The sequence below is a fragment of the Hetaerina americana genome, unplaced genomic scaffold (genome assembly GCF_022747635.1).
Source record: "Hetaerina americana unplaced genomic scaffold, ioHetAmer1.1.p SCAF_20, whole genome shotgun sequence".
NCBI classification, from domain to species: Eukaryota; Metazoa; Arthropoda; class Insecta; order Odonata; family Calopterygidae; genus Hetaerina; species Hetaerina americana.
Genome location: NW_027286764.1, coordinates 7,068,844 through 7,090,799, shown reverse-complemented (window position 1 = coordinate 7,090,799; position 21,956 = coordinate 7,068,844). Strand labels below are relative to the sequence as shown.

At 43.9% G+C, this 21,956-nt stretch overlaps 1 protein-coding gene and 1 non-coding gene across 2 annotated transcripts in view; both read left to right on the top strand.

Moving 5' to 3' along the window:
• Prosap (SH3 and multiple ankyrin repeat domains prosap) overlaps nt 1-21,956 on the top strand; it is a 427,994-nt gene that overhangs the window by 75,421 nt on the left and 330,617 nt on the right. Inside the window, exon 3 of the mRNA XM_071586042.1 lies at nt 16,938-17,038. The gene's annotated coding sequence lies outside the window, so the exon portion shown is untranslated. The remainder of the gene's footprint in view (nt 1-16,937; nt 17,039-21,956) is intronic.
• Nucleotides 10,303-10,378, top strand: TRNAA-GGC (transfer RNA alanine (anticodon GGC)). The gene has a single exon. It is a non-coding gene; the product is annotated as a tRNA-Ala (tRNA).

The following is a 21,956-nucleotide window of genomic DNA, read 5'->3' as shown; positions in this document are numbered from 1 at the left end:
CTACGAAAGCGGTCGTTTTTAAAAATAAAAATCAGTGTTCCTTAAAAGTTTATTATTATTCACATTTTCTTTTGCAAAAAATGTATTTAATGGAATACCAAGTTTGTCTTACTTCAGAATCACTACAGTTTTGTCGAGTCGAAACTTCAATTATTTCGTAAGAAATAAACAAATCGATCGTGAAATTGATCAGAGAACGCTCTTCCGTGGTGTAACTTGTTGGATCTCAAGTAAAGTAGGACACTGTTGAAGAGTAGCATCCATTGATAAATTGACGGTTGCATAACTACGCCCAATTGTAACCCGAAGTTTTCGCTCCGCCGGGGAATAGTTTGGGGCGGGGGGTGGTGTGGAAGGGGGCGGGAATTGCCGGAGATGCAGGGGGGGGGGAAGGGGGGCGATATCGGATGAGTGAAATCGTCCCTAGAGTGGAAAATATGCGGCGACCCCCGCTTCCCCCACCCCCTGTTTGCCTTCCTCCACCCGCCCCCCTCGCTTCCCGTCGAACAGGCGCGCCCCCGAGTAGGGTGGGGAGTCATCCGGGGGCCGTGATTTGCGTGGGAAGAGGGGTGGGCGACGGCGGTGCTGAGCGGAACACGAGGTGCTCTCCTGCACGTGGTGGGCTCGCCGATTGAAGTCCCCCGCATCGAATTCTCGGGGCGGCGGCCCTGGTCCTCTCTCTCGACGGAACGAAGGAGATAGTTCGAATCGAATGTGGAAAGGTTGAATCGGTTCAACGATAAATTTGTATTCCCGCTGATTCGATTAAATTAATCCATACATTATGAATTGCCGAAATCGTAATCAGAAATAATCTGTTCGATTTTTCAATCAGTCGGCGTTTTCGATACATCGCAGGGAGAGGTTCTCTGCCGACCGACCACGTCACGTCGCCATTTTAGCGACCCCGTCGACTTAATGACGAAGATAAATGTGACAGGTGGCCGCCGATTATGCCGAAAATTTTTGTACCGCAATTATATCTTATGTGCGTGGGGACATTGAAAGTGCTGTTCCTGGAACAATCCGTCTTGCTTATTTGGGATGCTGTAAAAGTTGGTATTCTTTCAGTGGATACAACTGAGAAATACCGTGAACAGATCAGTAAAGGTTTTATTAATGGATGGATGGATGCAGCTCTGATACCATCACAGAAACGGAGGAAACGAGTTTTACGCTTACTCTATTTGTAGGGTATTTATTTATGTATTTTATTAAAGTACCTTGCAAGTCACCGGGGTAATTATGGGAGGGGCGTGCTGTGCTGATTCGGTCACGCTGTAGGAAATAATTGGAGTCGATTCGCCACTTAAGAGAAATACTAATGAGAGGAGTAGAATGGTTTGAGAGAGAGAGAACACCTAGAAAGTACTCGCGGGTGAATGTTGTTGAAATGTTGACCCTCAAGGCGAGAAGGATTAGGATTCTCAGGAAGCAGAAGATGCATGGCGTGAAAATCTGCAGATAAGGTGGGGGGGGGGTGAAAGAATTATCCAAGAAAAAGGGCGGTATGGCACAAATTTAGCGAAAGAGAGTGAGTTTCTTATGTGCAGTCACCGTCATAAAGATATGTTAAAAGAAAAATAAATGCAAAACCACGTCATGGAAATAGCATTGGAATATAGAAATATGAATAATTAAATATTTTATGTAATTTATTACGTACGAGGAAAACGGTGTGCTCACCATGCACATGTCATTATAAATATAAGAAGGTATATATGTAGAGATGTGCGACAGTTTGAAGAAATATTAATTACCGTAATTGCCATAGTAACTGTCCTTGCATACATACGATATGTGTGCATATATATATTCATTGCAATAGGTGGAATTAGCCCGAGCCAAATTTTAACAAATGAATTGGCCAAATCGGCCAATTCATTTTTTTAAATTTAAATTGGCCAAATACTTCTAAGTGAGTTTGTCAATGGGTTCCTTAAAACCAATCTCTTCTTTTTGCTGTAGGACTCAACGTAAATAAATGTGAAATTCTCCGTTGATCCTGAATTGCTGCGCGATGACCGCACCTGTAGACTATAGAGACTTTAGATTGCCCAAAGCACAGGAAATAAATATAGTGTGATTAGTAACGTGATTTCAAAACCGTTTGTAGTGTGTCAAAGCATGTAACCCATCATTCAATATGTCCGGGGACTTATTGAACGGGATATTATTTTTGGATGAGCGAAGTATATTTTACATCGACTGCCTTGAAAAGGGAAAATCTATCAATAGCGGATATTAGAATGAGCAATTGGTGCTTTTGAAGGACGAAGTCGTAAAAAAAGACCTCACACGAAGAAGAAAAAAACCATCTTTCTTCAAGACAATGCACCGTGCCAATGAAATCAATGAAAACAACGGCCAAATTGAACGAGTTGGGCTTCAGTCTGCTTCCCCACCCACCATATGCACTCTCTCCAGATCAAGCCCCCAGCGACTACTGGATGTTTACTGATCTCAAAAAGATGCCCCAGGGAAAATAAGATTTGGCTCGAATGAGGAAGTCATCGCTGCAACAGATGCTTATTTTGAGGATAAGGACAAATCGCTTTGCTAGCATGGTATCGGAAAGTTAGAAAAGCATTTGAAATATTGTATTGCCCTTGAAGGCGATGATGCTGATTAATGAAAATGAATTTTGCGAACAAATGTTGTTTTCTAAGTTAGTCCCGGGATTTATTGAACGATGGGATATTCTTTTCCCGGATCAACGTTCAGTTAGCTCGTGATTCATGTTTATTTGAACCAATTAAAACTTGGAAGACCAAGTGTCCTTCGCATTTAATCTCGGCTCTTCGATGCTTTCACCGTGTTCCCGTACCGCTCAAGCGGGCTGAGTCCAAGGCTTGCTTTGATGTTTAGCTTACGTAAACTCCCATCAACCTGAAGATGACGTTGAACTTCGAAAATTGGGTCGTATCGCATTAAATTTTCAGTGGAATCACAACGTTACTAGTTTTTCGAGGTGTTCTCTCCTCTGGTCCAGTACCGATGGCGTGAGTCGAAATCCAGAGGCACAGGGGTGCGAGACACCCTGGTATCGCCGGACACGCCACTACTCGCCTCCCCACAAGATGCCCCCCCATGCCCGTGTCTCCTTATTTCAAACTTCCCCCCCCCCCTCCCCTTTCGAATAATGGGCCCTGCCATGTGCCACATCCAAACACCCCAATGAGACACCTAACCATACTTCTGTGTTCGGATGCTCTTCCCCGGGGGAACACCTCGGGTCAACTTAAGAAGCTGCCTATCACCTAAAATTGCAACATCTACATCGACACCATACCCCGCAAGGGCGTTTGGCGGGGGGTGTCAGGTCACCGGCTATGCAGTCAAAACTCCAAATATGCCACCTTTACCCAAATGTTAGTTTGATAAAGCACTAGAAAAGTACGAAAGAAAGTACTTAAATGCAACAATATTTAATAACAGGATACTTAAATTCAAATCATGCTGCAGGAAAGTTAAATAGATGGGTCTGTTATTTTCAAAATGACATGCAGGATATGGACAAAATAGATAAACTGCAAATTATAATTATCTCCTTTGAGATTGCTGTCATATCTATTTTGATCTCTAACTGTACGAGGAAAAAATGACACATTAAATCTATCCGTTCTACTATCTATCTTTCTGATTGTACGCACGTGATCTGATCTACCGTAGTAAGTCGGGGCTTGTAAAACTGTCTTTCTGTAACATGTCCCGCCTCTTTGTAATATGAAGGCGGGCAGGCAGTGTGAAGAACTGAAGAAGAAAATAATTGATGTCAAACAGGAGAGAGTCCTCCCCAAGCGTAGCGCATTTGACTTCCAACGCCGCTTGGTGACCCGCGTGCCCCTGGATATGAGCCTCTTTCGGCCAATTACGTTTCTCAGGGGCGGGGCTACCACACTTGGCGCACAAAGATACTTGCATATCAAACCAAAACAGAACTTTAATCCACTGGGGCGCCAAAGATGACGATGACGCGTGACACGGCCCCTCCGCTCCGGTGAGCCGCCTCCAGGTCGCCGTCGATGGGAGGCCGGGCAAGAAACAGCCGCCGGCCTCCGCCCCCCACTCACGGCGTCATAAGTTAGGTGTCCGAGCCGGAGGGGGGCAATTCGAACCCGTGACCTTTTAGTTCACTCGCACACCCATACCGATTCCCGTTGCATCTCGGTCGTCCCTCTAATGCTCTCTTTCGCAAATCGGAACGCTGTGTAAATGCCGAGGTCTCGCGAAGGATTCCTTTCGTCCCTGGAATCGATTCGATGGAGCCCGAGGGTGACCACGTGCGATCAGGCGAGCCCCCAGACCTCGGAGTGACCTTTCGCCCTCATCACGCGTTAGGCCCTCTTCCGGTGGCGGTCGGGGCGATTCGACCGCGGCTAGAAAAAAGAGAAATCTCGCTGGAAGTAAATAAAGGCATCTCTTCACCTTAACTTCCGAATTTCCCACACTTGCCATGAATTCACGACAGAATCTCAAATCTGCGTTTCCAAGACCATCTTTAGTCAGCTCCGATTCCTTCTTTATAGAATCTATAAATCGTTACGTTATTTATTTCCTTTGATAGGGAAACTCAACACTAACGTATCATTCCTTCAACAATTTTCAATGGCAAAGAGCGTTATCTTAAATAGAGACGCGAACGTACGCATTATTTCGCAAGAATCGGTTGAGTGCGAAGGCCCCATTCTTCGGCAAAATGTCTCCCGTCGTCAGTCCAAGGCGTGTTCGATCGCAGGGCCGTGCAGACGAATATGCACTCAACCCTCAGCGCAAGGGTCCCTCACCCCCGGCTTCCCTCTCTCCCCCCCCCATCGCACTCTGCCGAAGAAGCGGAACCCCCGACGCCACACTACGGAAACCCAGCTGCTCCTACTGTTCCCATGGCAACGGTTTCTCCTCCCCTCCACCACCTTAGGAGAGTGAATTAAATTCCAGAAATTCACTCGAAAAGAATATAAACACGCATTCTATTTTTTTAACATCAGGAGAGGCCCTGCGTGGAAATGAAGATTTCAGAGCAGTATCCGCGATACCATCTTCTACGGTACAACCTACAGAAAGCGGGAACTGAATATAAAGAATAAGGAAAGCCTGCCAAATATGAGAATGTCGCGTTGCATAATTATAAGGTAATGCTGAATTACGAGCCCATCCGAAAGGAGGCGGAACCTTTTTATTGGAAGCATTTTGTGTGCATTGTGTGTGTTGCAAAACTGGGTCTGCGATTGAATTTGAAAATGATGGGAACGAGTTTGCCTCCAGGAAATCTTCAAAAATGTATAGTTCCAATTGTTCCTGTTTACAACCCATATTCCCGTCTATTGCCTTAACATTAACAAGACGGAAAACCTCTCTACGCCTCATTTTACACTCTGTGACTCTCATATTGCAGAAGATATTCAAGTTGTGTGCAGGAATGGGACAAACATAGAGTGTGGAAAGCCAAAAGAGGACAAAGGCATGCGATTCGTAATAGATGGCACAGAAATTGGCGAGAATTCACTGGATGCAAGACGTTTCATTGAAGAGTTAGCCCGAAAGGAAATGGACCGCGTGCGGGACACCTCTAAACCGTTCTCTCAACTTCTTTCATAGATGGGGGAAATTTAGCATTCGAGAAAATAAATCGCATCGCGAGGTACCTGATGATGACGCCAAAGCGTTGAAACCGGTAGTACGAATAAAAATTTGTGTGGAAGTTACAAAGTATTTTAATTTAAGCGAATAAATCGCCTCGAGCGGGGTTCGAACCTGGATGAGTGAGTCGTGCATAATACAACGCATAACAAAGATTTCTTTGGAAATATGGTAAATTGTGAAGGTAATTAGAATATTTAATACTTTATTTGTGAAATGGTTCGTCTCACGCTAGTACCTTATTATTATTACTATCGGTAATCTGGCGCTTGAGATAGGTTTTTGATGGACTCAAGCCACAAACGGTACAGCGGCAATTCCCTTGTCTCTCCTAACAAAACACAACCCAACATCCTACTCTACATCAAACCCCTCTTCATCTCTGAGTACTTTCTTCCTCCCTTCATCCCGTCTAACATCCCCATCCTGTTCCTTCCCTTTCCTCTTTTGCCCAACATTCTCCCCTCTATCACAGTCTTCAACATCCCACTGCCGGTCAATACCCCCTTCATGCAATTTTCCTGCCTCCATAGGATTTCTCCCAACAAACCTCTACCCTTCTCGCCCACCACAATACCAAGTACTTCCACATTTGTTTTCCTTTCCGTCCATTTCACCTTCTCCATTCTTCTCCACACCCACATTTCAAAAGCCTCCTATCCTCCTGCTTCAGTGACAACGTTTCCGCGCCGTGCATAACCACGCTCCAAATCGAAGTTTTCATGAGCCTTTTCTTAACATCCTTACTCAACGTCCCTATCCTCAATTCCCTCCTCCTTGTGAAAGCCTCTTTTCCTAGTGCAGTTCTTCTCCTTATATTCCTACTACTACTTTGACCGTGTTGCTTCCAATTTAATACTAAAATAAGAAGGCAAAAAACTAGAGCTTGGCACCTCAATTCTTTCGTATGCTTAAAAGAAAATGTACGCGGTGCTTCACGGTGGTTCGTTTTTTTTAATAAGAAAATAGTTTTACTTTTTTGGGGAACGAAATTTTACAGACTGAAAAAATGCGAAATAGGTCTCCTTCATAAATTCGGTTTAGGATGAAATTCATTCATCTATGTACACCAATTGTGGATCACTTGCTGCACGAGTGATTGGTTTTCAGTTGTATTACCGCCCACTAAACACATCACTGACACCCAAGCAGGAATTGTACGGAAAATGGCAAACACGTGCTCAGGAGACCTCAAAATGTTTCGGTGGAAATTGCAAGTCGAATTAATTTCATGAAAACACTACTTTCACCCATGGACTGCACAGAGCAGTGATTAAGTAGACCTCTTATTGGTTAATCATACATTCGAATAGCATTTTTATGTTTGTGACAGCTTCATAAATACAATATATTAACTTTGAGAAGCCATACTAATTATGGATTATGCCTACCGCCTCATAGCTGTTATCGATAGCCCCGGTCGTCGTCAAATACTTATCATTGTTCCGCAACACTTGCCTCGCCCCCCCCCTTTCCCTCCCACCCCCCCTTTCCCCCCCCCAATTTCCACCCACGCCGTGTGTTCGTCGCGTGTGGCGCCGCCGTTTGAGAGCGCCAAGTGCCAATGTTCAATTGGTTGCTATGACGTTCGAAGGGGATGGAGCGAGGCGGAAATTAAAATTGGGTGAGAGAGCTCTCAAATATGGAGGGAGAATGGAGTGGAGTGGGCGGGGAGGGGGTGGAAGGAAGAGGGGAGGGGGAGGGAAACGAAACCAAGGCAACCAACGGCTGAGCCTTTCCTTCCTGCGGAGGAGCGAGTTTATTCTGGGGAGGGGGGGTGAGATGATGCTTCCCGTTATGGCTCGATTGTTGCGTAATCTGGGAATGCCATTGTTGTGAGATTCCCAACGGAAAGTTATTGCGTGGAACGAGTAGCGGGTTATGGGAGAATATAATATCCCCGCTTTTGGGACCGTGTGTGTGTGTATGTGTGCGCGCGAACGGACTTACATATTCATATTTACATGTGTGTGCATATGTATATATATGTATGTATTAATATATATAAATATATATATCCCTCCCCCGACTACAACCCTGACGTGGTGGAAGGGCTTGTGCGTTCCGCTGACCCCTAAAGCTGTGCTGGTGGGAGTAATAATAATTGCTCCTGGTAGGGTCACCCATGCCAGACAGGTCGAAGGTTAGGAGCCAGGCAAAAGGTAGTCCACGCAGCGTCTGTTCCTCAGTGAGGCGTCTGCAATGGCGTCTGACCCCAGTGGGGCGGCCAGTAAGTGATGGTGTCACGTTAAAAACACTATTGAGGAAGGCAACGGGAAACCACCTCAATTATCATTCCCAAGATTTAAATGATGGACAAAACAATATGAGTCCTGGCAACTACGGGGCTCGGCCCAATCGGCCGTGTGTCGTGCCCGGCAGCGGGGGAGGCAAGGCTTCCACGATCGTCATCCCACGAAATTCTTGCAAGGGAAAACCAGCAGCAGCAGGACAGAAGACGCAGGAGAAGAAGACCAAATTAGTTAGAATAGGAACGTGGAATGTTAGGACAATGATGAGGACAAGGAAACTGGAGAGTACTAAGCGAGAGATGGAAAGGGAAAAACAGATATTTTAGGTCTATGCCAGGTGAGATGGGAGGATAGCGGGCATTACTGGAGTGATAATTATAGAATAATATACAGCGGCGGGGACGGGAGCCAACGAGGGGTTGCCATAGTATTAAATGAAGAGGTAGGAAGAAGCGTAGTCAAAATGGGGCAGCTAATGGATAGATTATTACTAGTAGAGATAAAAGCAGAACCGACGAGCTTGGTTATTATTCAGGCATACATGCCACCGAGAAACCATGAGGAAGAAGAGGTCGATAGGATATACGATCAATTAGAGGACATAATCCCATGTGTTCCCGCAGGGAAACATGTGATAGTGGTGGGGGATTGGAATGCGACGGTGGGCAAAGGAAGAGATGGTGATGAGGTCGGGGACTACGGTTTAGGCACAAGGAATGACCGCGGGGATAAAGCAGTTGAGTTCTGCAGGAGACAGGGGTTAGTCATCACCAACACTTGGTTTAGACACCGCAAAAGAGGCAGGTATACATGGATAATGCCAGGTGACTCAGAAAGGTATCAGCTAGATTATATCCTTTTCAGACACAGGTTTAGGAAGAGTGTGATAAATTCGCACAGCTTCCCGGGAGCGGATGCGGAATCAGACCACAATTTAGTTGTTATGAAATGTAGCGTCCGTTTCAAAAAGATAAGGCAGGGGCGGCGGGTTAGAAAAGGGATGTAGAAGTATTAAATGGTTTGAAAAGGAAGGAGTACCAACAGGTGGTAGAGGAAATAATTGAGGATGGTAAAGAGCCAAGTACTATCGAAGAAAAATGGGAAAGTATCAAGAAAGAGTTGTCGAAAGCCGCAAAAGACACTATTGGAACCGTTAACGCTACAAGGACTAGGAAACCATGGATCACGGATGAGATGATTACAAAGCTGGATGAGCGGAGAAAATGGAAGAATGTCAATACAGAGTTAGGCAAAATGAAGTACAAAGAATTAAAAAATAAATTGAGGCGGGCAACAAATAAAGCAAAAGAAGCATGGTGGAAAACGCAGTGCGAGGATAAGGAAAGTTTGCAGAGGAAGGGTGAAATTGGCGAACTGTATAGAAAAGTTAAATCTTTATCGGGAAGTAAGAAAGGGAGGTCTACGATAGCAGTTAGAGATAAGGCGGGTAAGATAATAGTTGACGCAGGAAAGATCCAAGAGAGATGGAAGGAATATATAGATGAAATGTATAGTAAAGAACTTAGGCTAACAAAGTTAAACATAGAAAAATTAAAGGAAAGGCAAAAAAAACAAAGAAAAGGAAAATGACGTAGTGGAAGATAGCTTAGGTCCAGGCATGCTCGACGATGAGACAGAAAGAGCATTAAGGGATATGAAACTCAATAAGGTCGTGTGGGTGGATAACATTCCCGTGGAACTATTGAAATGTTTAGGAGAATATGGGAGAAGGCTGTATGGGCTCATTCGTGGTGTTTATGAGGTAGGAATCTGGCCGGAAGGGTTTGTGAGATCAGTTTTAGTTCCTATTCCGGATAAGGTAAAGGCTACATCATGTGAGGACTACAGGGCATTAAGCTTGATATCCCACGCAGCTGTAGTCTCATCAGGATCATAAACAATATAAATATATATATATATATATATATATATATATATATATATATATATATATATATATATATATATATATTTAAGAGCATCCGCCCGGCAAGTGGAAAGATCCGGTGTTCGAGTCCCGGTTGAGGAAATATTTTTACTCTTGTGATCCGTTCGATTCCGCCTTCCCCACCTCTATTGTGTTCGTCCTTTATATGTGTTCCTATCCATTTTCCTTATATCTGTTTCTGTATATATGAGTATTTATTCGCCGTTTGGCGGGATTTCGTGTTTGAATGTGTATTTGGCCAATGTGGCTCGTCTCTTTCTTCTGGCTATGCGTGCCACGAAACGCACTGTTCCTTTCCTGTATGATGTTGTATGAATTCCAACCCACTGTCCTTTCCTTTCCTTGTGTATTGTCTATTTCTCCTTTGGTGGGTGAAACAGCCCCCTGACGCCATCTCTTGGCTGAAAGAATCGGGGCGCTTGGCGACATATTAGACCCACGGATCTCAGGGTAAATTGACTATCCTCGATAGCTCAAGTGGTTAAGAGCATCCGCCCGGCAAGTGGAAAGATCCGGTGTTCGAGTCCCGGTTGAGGAAATATTGTTACTCTTGTGATCCGTTCGATTCCGCCTTCCCCACCTCTATTGTGTTCGTCCTTTATATGTGTTCCTATCCATTTTCCTTATATCTGTTTCTGTATATATGAGTATTTATTCGCCGTTTGGCGGGATTTCGTGTTTGAATGTGTATATATATATATATATATATATATATATATATATATATATATATATATATATATATGTATATGTATATGTATATGTGTGTGTGTGGGTGGGTGGGTCGCGGTAGTGCAGTTAGTAGATTGTGGACTACTGACTGGGGGTCCCGGGTTCGATTCCTGTGCAAGGCTCTCTGGACACCGGCAGCTCCACCCAAGCTTTTTGATTTTTCGGGTACCCTCTGGGAAACCATAGCCGGCACAGGGAAAGGAACTGGCCCACCTACCCTGATGTGTGAATTTCTCACGGGGCTTAGTACTGGGTGAACTCTACCATCACCTACCAAACCGACCTTCGGGTTGATTACAGTTTTTATGGTTATGAAATATATATATATATATATATATATATATATATATATATATATATATATATATATATATATATATATATATATATATATATATATATATATATATATATATATAAATTTGGTACTGTCCAAATAACGGCAATCTTTTGAATTGAATTGCAAAGGAATCCTAGATTTGTGGAGTGGCTACGAGAAACGATGCGTGCATAGGATCGATGGGTGAACTAGAAATTCCCGGGAACCTGCACACCACTTCTAATGTTTAATATTTCGGCAAACGTATGAATAAAATAAAATGTTCTTTGTATGGAAAGGAAGACTTCCCAAGCAACTCCTCTCTGCCCCTGTAGAGGTATTTACCCGGCCTATACATATCCAGTAAACTAAGAAAGCCGACGATTACCTCTCCTCGGGCCATGAGTGAGAAGACATGGAAAGAGAGAGAGAGAGTGAGAGGAGACGGGTGGGAATAATATTTACATTTCGATGACGCGGAAGTGGCCGTAACCGGTTTTCGGTCGCCGGCGACGGTCGCAAAGGAGTTCACCTTCGATCGTGAATTCAATCGATCGAGATTTGAATGGCGGCGCGTAATGGCGACCGCCGATGTGCGCTGCACCCACCGCCATTCATGCTTCCGTCGTGACGTAACGCCCTGCGTCACGTTGACTACGCCAACAGTCAGTGACATCTACAAATGGTAAAGTCCAAAACGTTTCTTGCATAGAATTCCGAGAACATTCGCACCGGCATAGCATTCCGGCATGGTTGGGTTGAATTTCCAAGCAATATACGGATTTGGAATTTTTGTTTCGTTATTGTTTGTAGTAACATGCTGTTTATGTATTTTGATTGAATGGCAGTGCGCTAATTCCGACTTCGTTTGTTTTGGTGGAAACAAATAAAATCTGGGCACAGCTTTGGTTCGTTTTTATCTTTTAAAATCTTATAACATGCAATCCGGGCTAGGATTCTTGGTCGTAGGAGCAAGGAAATGATCGTCGATCTGAGGGTTTTTGGTTACATGTGGTTTAGGCGAAGAATGGAGGCAATAGAATGAGCGGAAAGGAAAACCAACGATGATATTCCGTTATTGTAAGAATGGCGGCTGTTGAGAGAAATTTGAAGAGGACATGGCAAGTGGATTGAGGAGATATTGGAAGAAACGAGATTCTGTGGCTTGTTGGTGATACGAACTACAAGGGAGAACACTAGGAATGTGAGGCAGTGTGAGGAAAAGAGTGTAGACATTTTGGATGGGATTCAGGGCCGCTGGAAGGTGTTCAGATCTACTGGACGAGTTATTTTAGTACAAGGTCTGTCCCAAAACTAGTTTGACTTATTGTTTAAAGACGGTTGGACGGGCGGCGGGTTCTCTGGCCGGGCTCGACGGATGTGAGTCTCAGGGAAGACTGGAGGCCAGTGGTACTTTTCGGAGAGCGGATCGTTTGTTTGCGAAACCTTTTCAACTTGACCTTGTTAAGCTCCATCATGAACCGGATATCGGAACAACGCCACGTCATCAAATTTTGCGTGAAACTAGGCAAAACCGTGAAAGAGACTCATGTCATACTCAAGGCTGGTTTTATTGATAACGCCATGGGCAGATCGGGTGTTTTTGAGTGGCACATGCTGTTTCGGGAGGGTAGAGAAGATATCGAAGACGCCGAACGTACAGGACGTCCTTCGGCCTCAAAAAGTGACGAATATCTTGCAAGAGCGTCGGACATGCGTCACAGATTTAAGTGTTCACATGTTTTCTGATGAACCTAGCATCCCTACCAGTGATGTGCATCGACCTGTGACCGAAAACGTGGGCGTGAGAGTGGTGTGTGCAAAGTTGGTGCCGCGAGTGCTCTCGGACGAACAAAAGGAGACTCGCACGCGGATCTCCCGAGAGCTTCAACGACCATGAGAGTGAGGATCCAAATTTTTTAGACAATGCTCCACCAGACTTCTTTCGCTCCCCCCCCCGCCTCAAATCCGTGCTGAAAGGACGTCACCACGGCTCGGTGGAAGCGTTACAACAAGCCGTGACGAGGGAGCTTACGCCGCGTACGTACGAGGCGTGGAAAACGTGTTGGCAGTGGTGTGTGGACGCACAAAGGGTATTACTTTGAAGACTTTTGATTGAATGCATCAATTCTGGCAATCCAGTTTTTTAATCAGCTCAGTCCTACAACTGTAGGGACAGACCTTGTATGTAGTGTGAGGTTTGAAGGATGCTATGCGTCAGGTTAGTTAGGGCTTCGAAGTAGAGTAATGCACAGTGCCAGGGTCCATGAAAACCTACTTAAACCTGGCGAATATTGTCGGATGGATGCTGTTTGGATTCATATGCGTCACATTTTACCGATTATTGGAGTGATTGATGCATTGATGACATTCAATCGCGTATGCGTTGAACAGTAAAGATATGTATCTGCTCGCCTTAAAGGAGGACATGGAATTCTCAGGGATAATGAATTCGAAGGAAACGACAATGGGGAAAGTACGGATGGTACAGAAATGATGAAAGTCAAGCATTTGACAACACTACTATTGACATCTTATTATTTCGTGAAATAAAAAAGAGTTTATAAATGCGAGGTATGTCACATAAAAATGAATATCGAAATTTCATCATCCCTACGATTATAATTTTATCGCAAATTTGAGGTGCTAGGAGGGGAATAGCACGGGTATTACGGAAAACGGCTTATCCGCACATGGATACTCAAGAGTTCACTGCAATTCAAATCAAGAAAAGAAATTATACCGCGGCCAGCGTTGTCTTAATGCACAATTCTTCCGTACATACTCGATCCTCTAATACCAACAATAAAATAAGGGTTCCATAAATTGATGACCTCACAGTAGGGCATTGAACAATTAAAAATTCGTTTCCTTAGAAATCGGCAATTTCTCCGACGCAGTCTTCGCACGTGAGACTTCTCTATGCCTCCGTCCCCGAATATTCTCTTCTGCTGCCGACGCGCTCTTCTCTGTCGATGCATATCTTTCACAAACATCCAAATCCCTGATCCCGCACCAATTACCTTCCCAAATCTTGTTAAAAGTGAACCGTTGATATATAGTTCATCATAGTTTTTCTCATTCGGCGGAATTTTACGGCCTTCGATTTAAATCCGTCGTGAGGCGTTTCCTCACAGGGTGGCTAAATGTTCATGAATCTTGAAAAAAAACTTGAATCGTGAAAAAAATCTTTATTGTTCTTTCACGTATAATTTTTTATTCGCGACATACTATAGATTTCGACTTGCAAAGTTGATGACTGTGTAAGTCGAGGCCTGGAGGTCGTGGGTGCCGGAGCGTACGTGTAGGAACAGAGTGTTTTCCGAAATTACCCTCTTTGTCCCCGCCTACCTTACTATTCCTCAATCTTTCCTCCCCCCCCTCTTCCTCAAACGGGTATGAATATGATTTATCACTTGTTATCTCTTGTCTTGTACTTGAAGATCATTCGATGAACTGAAACGCGTTGTACGTTACAACAAACCTGTGGAAAAGTGGAATTTTTTTCCTCATAATATTCGTGAACATTTGAAAACACCTCGACTACAAGCAACATCTTATGAAAATGACCCTAATAAGCGATGAACTTTCACTTTAAACCTGAAAATTTATTTTGAATGGCCAATGCCAAATTCAATCCTACGAAACTCTCTTGATGGGCACAATGAAAAGGTTGGACGCGGATTTGGTGACGTGAGAATGGGAGCGATTGATTTTTCTCTCGAAGAACGAAAAATTCATTGCTTCGCATTAATTATTTTTTGTTCCAGAGTTTCGAAATGCGACCGACGGGATCCCCTGCCCTTTCGCCTTCTCACTTGAAGTGGGCCACGAAGGGAAGGGAGGGAGGGAGGGAGGGGGGTAGGAAGGGGACGGGTGCGGGCAGGGGCCCAAGGTGATGCGATGTCCGAGGGGCCGCGGAACCAGAGTGTGCCATAATGAATTGGAGGGAAGGAGGTGGGCGGGTGGAGGAGGGGTGCTAGCAAAGGGTTGGTTGCTATGGCTATTGGTTTGATGGGCCATTTAAGCGACACAGCATGACGACGGACCGTGCTTGTTGATTCGCTATCCTGATCGCGGTCATCTATGTGCATCTCCTCATTCATGCATTAATCATGAGCCATAAAAAGTTAACATATCCATTGACTGGCAGAAATGTTTTGATAAGTTAAACTACTCTTGGTGCTCGTAAACTAATGCGATCCCTCCGCAAACATTGGAAGAACATTCTATGACACGCATCCATTATGCATTATTTGTATAGGTGTTATTTTCATCCGCATGTACTATTATGAAACCATCTTTGCGAAATGAAAATAATCGTGGTGAGTTTTGCCGTGCATATCCCACACCGATTCGTCCATAAACACGACGCACCTACCTTAGAGTCTGTACTTGCAACAGTTCGAGACTTCCCGCGAATAAGTTCCCCGTCGCACCAAGCGTTGTTGGCTGTGGTCGTTCGTGGGGGAGGAATCACATTCCCATGGCGTTATTTGCAAGGTTTGCATACAAGGCATCGCTGATCTTTTTTCCCTGACCTGTGTGCGTGAATCGCTGAATTAAGACTTTCGGTTAAGTGTTCGCATGATCGCAGATCGTATAGTGACATCGCTGTGGTGACAGTGCACACCATTAGCACTGAAAATTTGGCGATGCGAAAGATATGCGCTTAACTCGTCCTCCCGAAGGTCTTATTGAAGGACGACCAAGAGCAGAGTCGAGTGTCGGCTTGCGAAGAGATTTTGCAATACAGCACTTCACGCACACGTTACACGTCGACGTCGGTTCCTGGCGTCGATGGCCGTCCAGCGCGGGGCTCTTCCTCCGCACTCTCTCGGCCATCTTTCGAGAGCTTGTGTCTCTTAAAACCGAAGTTTGAGACATGTTCTCAGCTTTGAACGCTTGACGAATCATGGCCAGCGTCTCCGTGCCCGATTTCCCCTGCCCAGTACAAAATAAGATTGCGTACCACTGCTCTATCTTTCGCTGCGTTCGCACCGAATCACCCGACAGGGGTTTACTAAAAACACAATCTAGTCTGAAAGAGCGCTCGCAGGCGATTGGCGCTTGGCACGTGTTGAAGGTCAGATCTCCCACCACCGAGCCTCTGCGGTGCGAACGCGCCGCGACGTACAGTTACATTATGAAAAAATTGTTACTGATACTGTTTATGCGTACCTTTTATGCACGTCTGTAAGCGAACATGTGTGCATGTATGTTAAAGAAATAATTATATTTATGTATAAGGGAATATTTATTGATAAAGGGGAGGTGTCCTGACATCCCCACCAGGCACCCTTGCGACGACCTGCAGGCTGATAAGTGCGAATGGGGGGTTGTCTAAAATGTTTCCGACCTAAAAAAATAAACAAGATATTTTTTATTCAAATTGTTTTCATTTTTTAACATCTGTCTTCATATAAGCCAGTGCACTTTTTCCAGCGATCCTCTAGCTTTAATCCTTTTATTGAAAAGTTGCCCTAAAGTCTCGGTCTGGGGGATAAATGTCGCCAATGTTATCGGTGACAGTTCATTCCAAGACATCGGACATTAGTGCCTCGGTGATAGCTGTAATTAATACGAAAGTGGAAAGTACGATATACAAGCACTGTTTTGCTTTAAGTCGTAATAAAGTAAAATCTATGGGGAAAAATTTGGGTTTCTCGAATATTTCGATTGAAGTATCGATGTCAATTTACGGTGGAACGAACGCTCATGCAAATAAACTTTTCATTTTGTTCGCTTCTGGTGAATTCATTAGTTTTAAACGTGTTTGATGATGATTAGTTTGGCTTTTGCAATCCATTTAAGTATCCCATTTGGCTCTCTTCCATTTCATTGCTTGAGCATAGATCCAGTAAGAAACTCTCTTGCATCGGCCAAATTCAATCTAGATCTACAGTTACCTCCTTGGTTTTGCCATTACTCTGGTCCCTGTTTGTCACTAAGATTTTCTTCTGGGTCAACCTCTAAATTCCCTGCAGTCCATACTTTCTCTCCTCGTTTTCTTATCTCTCTTTCTTTTTCCTTCCTTAATTGTTAGGATTATTCACGTGACTGGCTTCTTCTCTTCACGTCGAAGAGTGTTCGTGGATGTCGGACCCATCTTCAACTGCGATCCCATCTCCTGCAAGTCACCGCCAGGTGAGTTTCTCGGCAAAATAAGGCTTTCATTTATTTTTCCTCCCGATCGAAAAGGCCAAAAGGACGAAATCCTTCCAGTCCAACTTTTACCATACCATGGGCCATTTTCACGTACTCACTCCACAGAGAGGGTAGTTTCTCAACCGCGAGATCACAAAATTATCTAAATTAGTTAAATTTCCTTCGTATTAAATCGAAAATGATCATTTTTGTATTGGAGTTTTGTTGAAGGAGGCGTTTTTTTCAATTGTCTACATGACACCTCAAGAAGGCGCTCGATTCAATGCAGGCTCCGCCGAGGTCGATCCTCGCGCCAATCCACGGACAAGTGCTTCCCCGTGAGACACCACGAGGGAGTATGGCAGGGATATGCACCGACGAGGATGTCTTATCAACAATATCTCATTACGTACTTAGCATCGACACAGCCTGGCCCCTCTGTACGGGTGCCCTTGTGAGGGTGCATCCTTATATTTAACATGCGCAAAGTACGCATGTGTAATAAGCAGCATACTTTTATGGTAAAGTAAAATCACTTAACCAGGCGTCGTTTTCAAAGTTGTCATTTCAGAGAAAAACTACTTATATCTTTTATTTTTAGCGGGCTAGTTGGGTATTTATGGAACCAACAGAGATGAGGGTGGGGTGAAACATTTCTATTATATCTAAGACATAAAAATAAGCGTCGAGTGAAAAAAATCTGTCGTAATTCGGAAGCAGGTTACCTGTATTTACGTATATTAATAAGATGTAGTTACGCAAATGAAACAAAAGGAAGAAGGAAAAAAAATGATGCTACACACATCTAGGCAATTTAATGATTGTATTTATTCCGTTGCTGACGCCCGAAGCAACTGTTTCTGTCTCCAATAGATCTCTTAAAACTAATGTTAATCATTGCATATCAATTTAAAATTGGCCATTTATCAATCAGGCCGTCACGCAAAAAAGGGCACCGCCACTCTGAGGGATCGCCCCCGAGACTGTGTCAAATATATAGTACGTGCGCACTGCTCGAATGCGCCGGTCGTCCCTCCCGCCCCTGGTTCCTCGCGCCGCCCTTCCACTTCCACCCCTCCCCCACCCTCAAATGTGGTGCTTAAAAACTGCCTCCCTCACTTCTTGGGAAGCCTCGCTCACCCAGTCTCCAAATGAAGTATTATTTCGTGTGTTTTGCATTAAGTGCGTTCGTGCGTGGAGGCGAGGTTCCCAGGGAAGTGGCGATACATGGACGAGGAGACAATAACGCATCGTTTGGAGGGCCGCCGTCCGCTCCCACGGCCCGCCACCTCCCCCCCCCCCCATCCTCCCCCAATCGAGTTACCGCTAGCAGCGACGTGATACGTGTGAGGTTTGCGTTGGCCGCGGAGGAGGACGCTCCTGACGACTGGAGACGGCACCGGAAGGTCTGCATTATGTCATTACGCTATCGATATCCTTATCCCTACCCCAAATCTTCCCGTCAAGTACTCCTACAAATATGATCAAGGTGGCTGGCTCCAACGAAATATGAAGGCATAAGTAAGTGAGTTTTATTTTGATAGGTATTTGTGCATTTCTTCGACGTGTGTAGTTTTTTGTGCTTATATACGAGATATATTAATACTCGCGCGCATAAACCATGCATATATACATTAATGTATGTATATATATATATATATATATATATATATATATATATATATCTATATATATATATATATAGTGTATATATATACATATATATATAGTGTATATATACACATATATGTATGAATGTGTGTGTGTGTATATATAAAAATGTGTGTTTATGTTCGCTAGCGCTATCTCGCTTTTATATATATACTCGGGCACCAGATCTTCCTGGGAAACTATAACCGACACAGGGAAAGGAACTGGCCCCCCCTACCCTGATGTGTGAATTTCTCACGGGGCTTAGTACTGGATGAACTCTACCATCACCTACTAAACCGACCTTCGGGTTGATTACTGTGTTTATGGTTATATATATATATATATATATATATATATATATATATATATATATATATATATATGGTTTAAATGGTAAAGCGAGATATATATACAGAAACAATAAAGAGCATAGAAATAGAGAACTGCTCTCATGCGAATCGATTTTTCGGTGGTATGACCACCTTCTCTTGGGGAGGGGAGGAGGTAAAGAATGAAACCTTGAAAGTTTCACTGACTTGTATTTATAACGACTGGTTTAGTCGAACATCATCACGTCCTGATAATGCCGACTCTTCGACGAAACCAGTCGTTTTAAACGAAAATCATTTACATCACACAAAGGTTTATTCTTCACAAGTCATAGCACCCCCTTTCAATATTCCTCCCTGCCATTTCCTCTTGTCTTTTTCCAATTTCCCCGAACTACTTCCTCCCTTCTCCCACCCTACATATTTAGAACGGCTACGTTTTCTTCCTCTCTTTACGGCTTTTTGCTCTCCGCTTCCTGCCTCACTCACTGACCTCCAATGCCCGCTTATCCTCTTTCTTCGAAATTCAATGACGCCCCGCGCTCCATACATGTATCGAAGTCTTCACTAGTATTTTCTTCTCATCTTGAATGAAATGCTGGCCAAACATATCAACTGCTTCACCCGCTGCAATCAACTCTCCCCTTCGTTAATATTTCATTTAAATTTGTCCCAATTCTCGAGAACCTCATTTCTTTTGTTTCTCCTTGAGATGGGTAGTCCCATATCCTTCGCAGTTTTCCTGTATATCATACAGTAATAATTACCTTCCCTTTACTGCTCAACGTACTGTTTCCATCAAATCATCAATTTAATTAAATTCACTCAACCGACATTGCTCAGCTCCATCTCAAAATCTACGAATGCCCATGAAGACATCCTGATTACTATATATTTCTTGTGCATATTACTATGTTCCTGTGGTAGTAATATCCTCATCAGTTCATTGGCGTTATGTGTTCCCCTCTCCTTTCAAAAGATAATTTTCACCTTGGTAGTTGTTTAGTTTTATTATGTGAGCAAGTACTGACTATTCTCAGTAAGAATCTACGGCTCCTGAAATTTACATTCTTAGCAAATAGTCTTAGCATACAGTTTCTGTACATTTTTTTGGGACGGGTGTCAAATTACACCCGAAAAGATCTTATAACTATATTCCTGCCTCATAAATACTGCGTATAGGTTTGGAGACTTTGGTCTTTATTCCATTTTACCGGAAGCTCTACGGTAATTATGCGGTAATACGATATTATCCTCTCCTTATGCCTTCACAATATTCCGGAGTCCAAACTCTTCACAGTTCCTTAATATTTCACAGCTGATCGGACGAAAATCTTTTCCGTAAAGCTAATCTACGAGGATGAGGTGAAAATTTCTCGGCATGACACAGTTATGGGCGTTCCAATCAGCCAAAGTTCATGATTCCTGCCTGGGTGCAGGTGTCGTTAGGTCGTAAGACAATTTTCTCCTTTTTCTTTCAAGTAGTTTGTTTGCAAGTATTGTTGCAGTGGACTTCTTTCGTGTTTTTCATAAACTTACTCGATATCGTGTTGGGCGATTGAAGGAGAGTGATATAGCTAAAAGGGCGTGGGGGGATATCGGAAGAAAGGGTGCAAAACATTTCGCCTAAAGAATTAGGGATGCAAAAGCTCTGCACAAAGTGGGTGGCGCATTTGCAGAATGCCGATCCAAAGCAAATGCGCGAACGATTTTCGCAGCAACGTATGGACCGATTCAAGAGGAGACCGACCGATTTTGTGCGCCGATTTGTCACAATGGATGATGAGGCATGGGTCCACTACCAGGAATATCAATCCCACCTCCTTGACTAGCTAGGGTGCCAAATTTTGCGAGAAGAAGGTTGGCTTGAAGAAGAAAATAATCACCTTTCACCAGGACATCCTGCTCACAAAGGTGAGTTGGCGATGGGAAAACTACGCGGTTTTGGGGTACAATTTGCTCGGCCATCTCCTCTCTTCTCCTGACTTAGCACCCTCAGACTTCATCTGTTGCCGAACTTGAAGAAATTTGTTTTGGGAAGCACTTCGCGTCCCATGAAGAAGTTGAGAGGGTCGTAGGTGGATGAATATTGTCTCAGCCTTCCAGACTCTCACTTCCGGGAAAGAATACTGATGTCGGAGAAACGCTGGGCTAAATGTGTTGAAGTCAAGGGAGATTATGCAGAAAAAATAAAATCCTCCTTTAACTGATAATCGCCGTCTTTCACAGTCCGGCCGAGAACTTTTCACCTTACCCTCGTAAGTTTTCTTTCCACATATGCTGAATGTCTTCTGCCTTTATTGCCCTCTTATTTCGTGGTTCTCCCCTCCACTTTCGGCCGATTCTCCTGACTTCTTGTGCATCGCTTCTAAATTATCCTTCCAACTTTAGTTCCCCATATCTTCGCGCTAATCTTTCCACCACATTTCCTTGGCCCTATTACTCTATCGCCTAAATCTATTATTGCTTATCTATCTGCACGTTTTCCGCCTTATATTCGTGTTAGCGTTATTCATTTCTCTTCTCTCATCTCCTCTCTCCTCATCATCTCTCGTGAACCATGACCTCTTAATTCTCGAGAAATTCATGAAAGTTTCCCCGCTAATTTGGCCGTGATCAGCTGGCGCATCATCCTATCCTCCTTCCATCTCACTGCCTCCCGGGGCCCTTCCCCTCCCTTCCACCCGTGCGCGCGCAGTCCTTGAGACATACTACCTTGATCAAAAAGTTCCCGGAATAACCACCGTGTGGCGCTCCCATCGTTCCGATTTGAGTTCTGTTTTTTTTGTTAAATTGGTACATCTGTTGTTGATATTCCCTTTAAATCTTAGTGTCATAACTTGACATTTGCAAAAGTTACGTAGCCAAGAGTACATCTATCTCTGTGTGTGTTGGCGATTTTTTACAATTTCAGAAATGGATTTAAATTTGCAACA